At 35.8% G+C, this 7,075-nt stretch overlaps 1 protein-coding gene and 1 pseudogene across 2 annotated transcripts in view; both read left to right on the plus strand.

The window, feature by feature from the left end:
• Window positions 1,099-3,119, plus strand: LOC104770714 (annotated as a pseudogene).
• LOC104770716 (50S ribosomal protein L24-like) overlaps window positions 6,690-7,075 on the plus strand; it is a 2,006-nt gene continuing 1,620 nt past the window's right edge. For both annotated transcript variants that reach the window (XM_010495173.2, XM_010495172.2), the window contains exon 1: window positions 6,690-6,803. The gene's annotated coding sequence lies outside the window, so the exon portion shown is untranslated. The remainder of the gene's footprint in view (window positions 6,804-7,075) is intronic.

Here is a 7,075-nt window from a genome sequence, read left to right on the forward strand (position 1 = left end):
CAAGAACGCTCCACCTTCACACATTCCTCTCCTCCGTAACTCTCGATCCATGGCGTTTAACTTCACACAGCCTTTGTAACGGCTATATTAATAGCCCAAAATTTATTAAGAGAGATATCACTTTGAAGGAGAAACAGAGAAATATTGAGAGAGAAGTTAGAAAAGAACCGCCTAGAGTTAAAAGGAGCAAAGAGAGTTAGAGTTTTACCTTTATGTCTTTGTGTGAGATTGTACTCTCTTTCTAGCTTCTTCGTCTTTGGGAGACAGTTCCCAATTCTCACCCGAGACGTGGTTAGAGGCAAATAACTCTGTTATCAAGTTCCAGTACGTTCCAGCAAAATCAATCAATCGATCATAAGTGAAGGAGAAGTAGCGCAAGGGTTTAGGTGTTCCACTTTGCTTTATTATTTTTTTGTTTTATTCTTTTGGCACAAAAATCATCGATCTCTGTTTGGATCCATGATTTGAAAAGTCAAAAACAAGGAGATGAGAGTGGTAACGTTTGACCTGGAAGGCTGGAAGAAGCAAACAACAACGGCCACGGAGACTTGAGACTCGTCTTTGTATATATATAGTATCTTTCTCTCTCGTCGACACTTAACAGAAAACGCAAAACACGACTCATAGACACAATCAAACTTACCTAAAAAGTTTTCTTTTACAAACGATGTCATTTGCAGTTGCCGTTTGCAACTCGCCGGTGTTCTCTCCGTCATCGTCACTTTTCTGCAACAAACCTCCGGCACACGAAACCCTAACTCTATCTCTATCCCATCTCAATCCTCCAGCTTTTTCTCCTTCTCTTTCCTCTGCGCCTCCCACATCTCCATTCTGCCTCCGTCTCCTGAAACTGCCGCCTAAATCAGGGTTTGGAACAGACTCTGTTCCCTGAGGCGTTCTGAAGAGGAAACGTCCGATGAGGCTTGATATACCGGTTGGTACTGCAGCTCCTATATCTGCTGAGGCGTCGGTGACTACAGAGACGCTGAGGGAGGAGAGCAGAGAGNATCACAATCTGGCCAACGTCTCTGGACCCAAACTATTTCTTTAGCTTATAGATTAAACACCTAATAAGGCTTCTCCACATGCTGTCAAGAACGCTCCACCTTCACACATTCCTCTCCTCCGTAACTCTCGATCCATGGCGTTTAACTTCACACAGCCTTTGTAACGGCTAAATTAATAGCCCTAAATTTATTAAGAGAGATATCACTTTGAAGGAGAAACAGAGAAATATTGAGAGAGAAGTTAGAAAAGAACCGCCTAGAGTTAAAAGGAGCAAAGAGAGTTAGAGTTTTACCTTTATGTCTTTGTGTGAGATTGTACTCTCTTTCTAGCTTCTTCGTCTTTGGGAGACAGTTCCCAATTCTCACCCGAGACGTGGTTAGAGGCAAATAACTCTGTTATCAAGTTCCAGTAAGTTCCAGCTAAATCAATCAATCGATCATAAGTGAAGGAGAAGTAGCGCAAGGGTTTAGGTGTTCCACTTTGCTTTATTATTTTTTTGTTTTATTCTTTTGGCACAAAAATCATCGATCTCTGTTTGGATCCATGATTTGAAAAGTCAAAAACAAGGAGATGAGAGTGGTAACGTTTGACCTGGAAGGCTGGAAGAAGCAAACAACAACGGCCACGGAGACTTGAGACTCGTCTTTGTATATATATAGTATCTTTCTCTCTCGTCGACACTTAACAGAAAACGCAAAACACGACTCATAGACACAATCAAACTTACCTAACAAGTTTTCTTTTACAAACGATGTCATTTGCAGTTGCCGTTTGCAACTCGCCGGTGTTCTCTCCGTCATCATCACTTTTCTGCAACAAACCTCCGGCACACGAAACCCTAACTCTATCTCTATCCCATCTCAATCCTCCAGCTTTTTCTCCTTCTCTTTCCTCTGCGCCTCCCACATCTCCATTCTGCCTCCGTCTCCTGAAACTGCCGCCTAAATCAGGGTTTGGAACAGACTCTGTTCCCTGAGGCGTTCTGAAGAGGAAACGTCCGATGAGGCTTGATATACCGGTTGGTACTGCAGCTCCTATATCTGCTGAGGCATCGGTGACTACAGAGACGCTGAGGGAGGAGAGCAGAGATGTGGAGAGGGAAGGTGATGAGTACTCTGTTTATTGCAAGAGAGGAAGAAGAGAAGCTTTTGAGGATCGTTTCTCTGCCATCACCAATCTTCGAGGTGATCCCAAACAGGTAATACTTCAATTTGCTTCTGTAGTTTCGAGTTTCTTTACTCATTATGTGATTTGAAGAGTTATATAACTTAAGGTTTCATTATGGTGTGTGAGCCAGTGATGAGCTTTGTGAAGTTTGGTTCTAGAATTGTATGAGTAGTTCTTGAATAGGTAGATCATATATATTTACTTACAAAATCACTAAAAATATTCTAAATTCAGGCAATATTCGGAATCTATGATGGCCACGGAGGATCAAAAGCGGCGGAGTTTGCGGCTAACAACTTGTGTAGTAACATTAATTCTAGATGAGATTGTTGGTGCCTTGGTGGGATGAACGATTCAAAGATTAAAGAAGCTGTAAGACGCGATTACCTAGCGACTGATTCTGAGTTTCTTAGGGAGAAAGATGCTAAGGGCGGCTCTTGCTGTGTCACGGCTCTGATCAACGATGGGAATCTCGTGGACTGCCGTGCTGTTTTGAGTGTTGGAGGGCACGCTGAGGCTATGACTTCTGATCATCGTCCTTTGAGAGAAGATGAACGTAACAGAATTGAGAGCTCGGTAAGAATTCTTGCAAAAATAGTTACTGTTTGCTTTTTTTTAATTCAGGATTACATGGTTCTGAATACGATAATGCTGCAGGGCGGTTATGTGGATACATTCAAAAGTGTTTGGAGAATCCAAGGATCTTTAGCAGTATCTAGAGGAATAGGAGAGGCTCATCTCAACCAATGGATAATATCTGAACCAGAGACAAAGGTTCTACGGATCAATCCCCAACACGAGTTCTTGATCTTAGCATCAGACGGTCTATGGGACAACGTTAGTAATCAGGAGGCAGTAGATATAGCTAGACCATTTTGCATAGGAACCGATCAGAAACAAAAGCTATTGTTTCAGTAGTGTGTGCCAAAATATAGTTTGATAAAGTATACACAGAGATTAAGTTTGGTCAAATCACAAAATATAGAAAAAATGATATGTAATCACTTAGAAAAAGTGACATGTGATTTGTGTAACATATCTCAGAAAACATATTACTAAAGTTACAATTCTATAACATGATAAAAAAGTAAAATATAAAAACAGCTTGGGAAATTTCATCAATTTTATCAAATATTTTAAATCCAAAACATTGGCAGAAGTATGTTTTTTTAGAAGACAAGCTGAGATTGCATCACAAAATTAACATCTGAAAATAACATATGAGGTTTTAGAAAAATATGTAACTTGGATTAGTGAATGGATATTCATTGTCGGGGTTAATCATTTTACCATCTAAGCATTCTTGATTTGGTTGGAAATTCTATTATGGCTGATAATGCATTTGTAGCGACATAACACTAAAAATGTTCATGAAACTTTGTTATATTTGTATTTAGTTTGTGATATCGATATGTTTAAATGATCTCTATAATTAGGCAAACAATCGACATTCGACTTTAGAACTTTTTAAAATAAGTTTTCGTGGGATATGATTATGGAGTGAAATTTTATNTTCGAGTTTCTTTACTCATTATGTGATTTGAAGAGTTATATAACTTAAGGTTTCATTATGGTGTGTGAGCCAGTGATGAGCTTTGTGAAGTTTGGTTCTAGAATTGTATGAGTAGTTCTTGAATAGGTAGATCATATATATTTACTTACAAAATCACTAAAAATATTCTAAATTCAGGCAATATTCGGAATCTATGATGGCCACGGAGGATCAAAAGCGGCGGAGTTTGCGGCTAACAACTTGTGTAGTAACATTAATTCTAGATGAGATTGTTGGTGCCTTGGTGGGATGAACGATTCAAAGATTAAAGAAGCTGTAAGACGCGATTACCTAGCGACTGATTCTGAGTTTCTTAGGGAGAAAGATGCTAAGGGCGGCTCTTGCTGTGTCACGGCTCTGATCAACGATGGGAATCTCGTGGACTGCCGTGCTGTTTTGAGTGTTGGAGGGCACGCTGAGGCTATGACTTCTGATCATCGTCCTTTGAGAGAAGATGAACACGAGTTCTTGATCTTAGCATCAGACGGTCTATGGGACAATGTTAGTAATCAGGAGGCAGTAGATATAGCTAGACCATTTTGCATAGGAACCGATCAGAAACAAAAGCTATTGTTTCAGTAGTGTGTGCCAAAATATAGTTTGATAAAGTATACGCAGAGATTAAGTTTGGTCAAATTACAAAATATAGAAAAAATGATATTTAATCACTTAGAAAAAGTGACATGTGATTTGTGTAACATATCTCAGAAGACATATTACTAAAGTTACAATTCTATAACATGATAAAAAAAGTAAAATATAAAAACAGCTTGGGAAATTTCATCAATTTTATCAAATATTTTAAACCCAAAACATTGGCAGAAGTATGTTTTTTTAGAAGACAAGCTGAGATTGCATCACAAAATTAACATCTGAAAATAACATATGAGGTTTTAGAAAAATATGTAACTTGGATTAGTGAATGGATATTCATTGTCGGGGTTAATCATTTTACCATCTAAGCATTCTTGATTTGGTTGGAAATTCTATTATGGCTGATAATGCATTTGTAGCGACATAACACTAAAAATGTTCATGAAACTTTGTTATATTTGTATTTAGTTTGTGATATCGATATGTTTAAATGATCTCTATAATTAGGCAAACAATCGACATTCGATTAGCCCTTTTGGGAAAAATTTTTAACCTTAATTGGTTTCCAATCGATCAATTTCCCTTACTTTGTCAAAACCCAAAACAACAATTTAGGCCCACTCGATGAAGTCCCAAAAACCGATTAATTGATGTTTTCTTAATTTCAGGGGACAAAAAATCAACAAAATTTATCTGAAAAAACAATTAAGGGCATAATTGGCTAATTTTATATCATAAAACCTATTTAACCAAACTTTTGAAAAAAACACATATCACACTCTAATCAAACTCCGCCGCTAAGCACAAGTCAAATACTAGACAATAACAAAATGACAAATAATAATACATTAATCACAACTAATAACTACAGCAAAACAACAACTTTAAGTACACAATGTTAACTTCTCATCATAATTATTTTAAAAACATTTAAAAAACACAGAAGATGATCTCAAATTTTGAAAAGAAAAAACACATTGAATTATACTTACTGCAAAACTTATTTAAAAAAAAAAATATATCCAACAAACAACATAAGCACCCAAATCAAATACAAAAACAGACATAAAGATGAATTTACATAACCAAAAAATAATATATGCAACAAAATCCCAAATACGCCTTTATCTAACTCCCGCGCGGATCAATTGCTAGTTTACCTAATAATTAATACAGTAAGTTCTTTAAAACTGTATATAATATTTTAAATTCGTTTTAATAGTTCTGATGTAAATAGTAAATACAAATGTTTTAAAAATAAAATAAAATAATGTTCATTAATCTCAACGTTGGCATAAACACGAAGCTTCAACGTTGTCCTTTGAGATCAAACTTGTTTTTGCATCCCCCCTCGATTTCATTTATAATCGTCAAATTATCCGAAGGTTATTGTCAGTGTCATAGTCAAGAACCGGAATTAGGTATAGAGATTGATAAGACTAATTACTTTTACTTATACTGTTATGCACAAGACATTTCCGTTGATTTAGGGTTCTTCATTTTCAATTTACCGAGCCAATTTCATAATCTTTGATTTGGGTTCTTCATGCTTATACGTTGTCAGGGATGATTTTCACCTAACATGTCACGACTACGTTACTAGTAAGATACCGTATAGCCATATAGTGTTATGATGCATCAACATTCAAATAAGAAACTAATGCATTGCGTGATGAAATGGATTTTGGTTGTCAAAACAAAAAACTTGGTTTTAAAACAATTATGTTTGAAACTGCGCAAATTCAGTAACAAATTAATTGCAGCGTATTACATGCTCTTGGGTAAATTTAAAAGAAATGCCTCTTAACTTATAGAAAAATTTATTGAAATATTTTTTTGAGTCGTTCATATAATTTTTTTCTGGTGCTCTTTCTAGCTTACAAATTTTTCTTTTTTTACTCTTTCTAGCTAACAATTTTTTTTTGGTATCCTTTTAGGTTACAAATTTTTTTTATGCTCCTTTGTCTTATAGTTATATGCCCTTAAATCTATGTATCCGGAGTGGTCGCTCTGCCCTCCCCTATGGTTAAGCCGGCACTGATTAAGTGCATGTTGGTTGTAGTAGTCTTACCAAAAAAAATAATTTCTAAAAAACGAAAAAAATTAAAATCATTTACCTAATAAATAATACAGTAAATTCCTAATAAATATTATTTTAAATCCGTTTTGGAGTTTTTTTTAACAACAAAAGTACAAGATTGGGTCGTTTTGGGGTTATGATGAAGATATTAATACGTATATACTCTGTATATATATATATATTTCTTTTTTTTTTAAATTGTTCAACAATTGCTGTTTAAAAAAAAAAAAAAAAATTCATCAAGCAATGCGTTGTCGTTTTCAATGTTTCGTGGTTTAAGGGTTTATCATTTTTTCCCATTTTTTCACAGACAATAAAAGTACTCCCCGATTTCTTCACCACCGTCGTTACTTAACGCCGCCTTGGCACCGTTGAACGCTTCTCTTCCTCGCCTAATTCCGGGTAAGCTTCTTGTCCTTTATGCCAAACTTGTCGATTTCATTTCTAATCTTCAATTATTTGAATGTTATTGTCAATCTCTCTTAGATCGGAATTAGGTATAGAGATTGATAAACCTAATTGCTTTTAGTTTTAATGTAATGCACGGCTGCCTTTTACTTAGATTATTCGGCATTTTCGTTGATTTAGGGTTCTTCATTTTTCAATTTCAAGATCTTTGATTTAAGGTTCTTTGATTTAGATCTTCTGTAGTAGGAATCTAAAAGAAAGACTGT

This window comes from Camelina sativa, chromosome 20, assembly GCF_000633955.1.
Source record: "Camelina sativa cultivar DH55 chromosome 20, Cs, whole genome shotgun sequence".
Taxonomy (NCBI): Eukaryota; Viridiplantae; Streptophyta; class Magnoliopsida; order Brassicales; family Brassicaceae; genus Camelina; species Camelina sativa.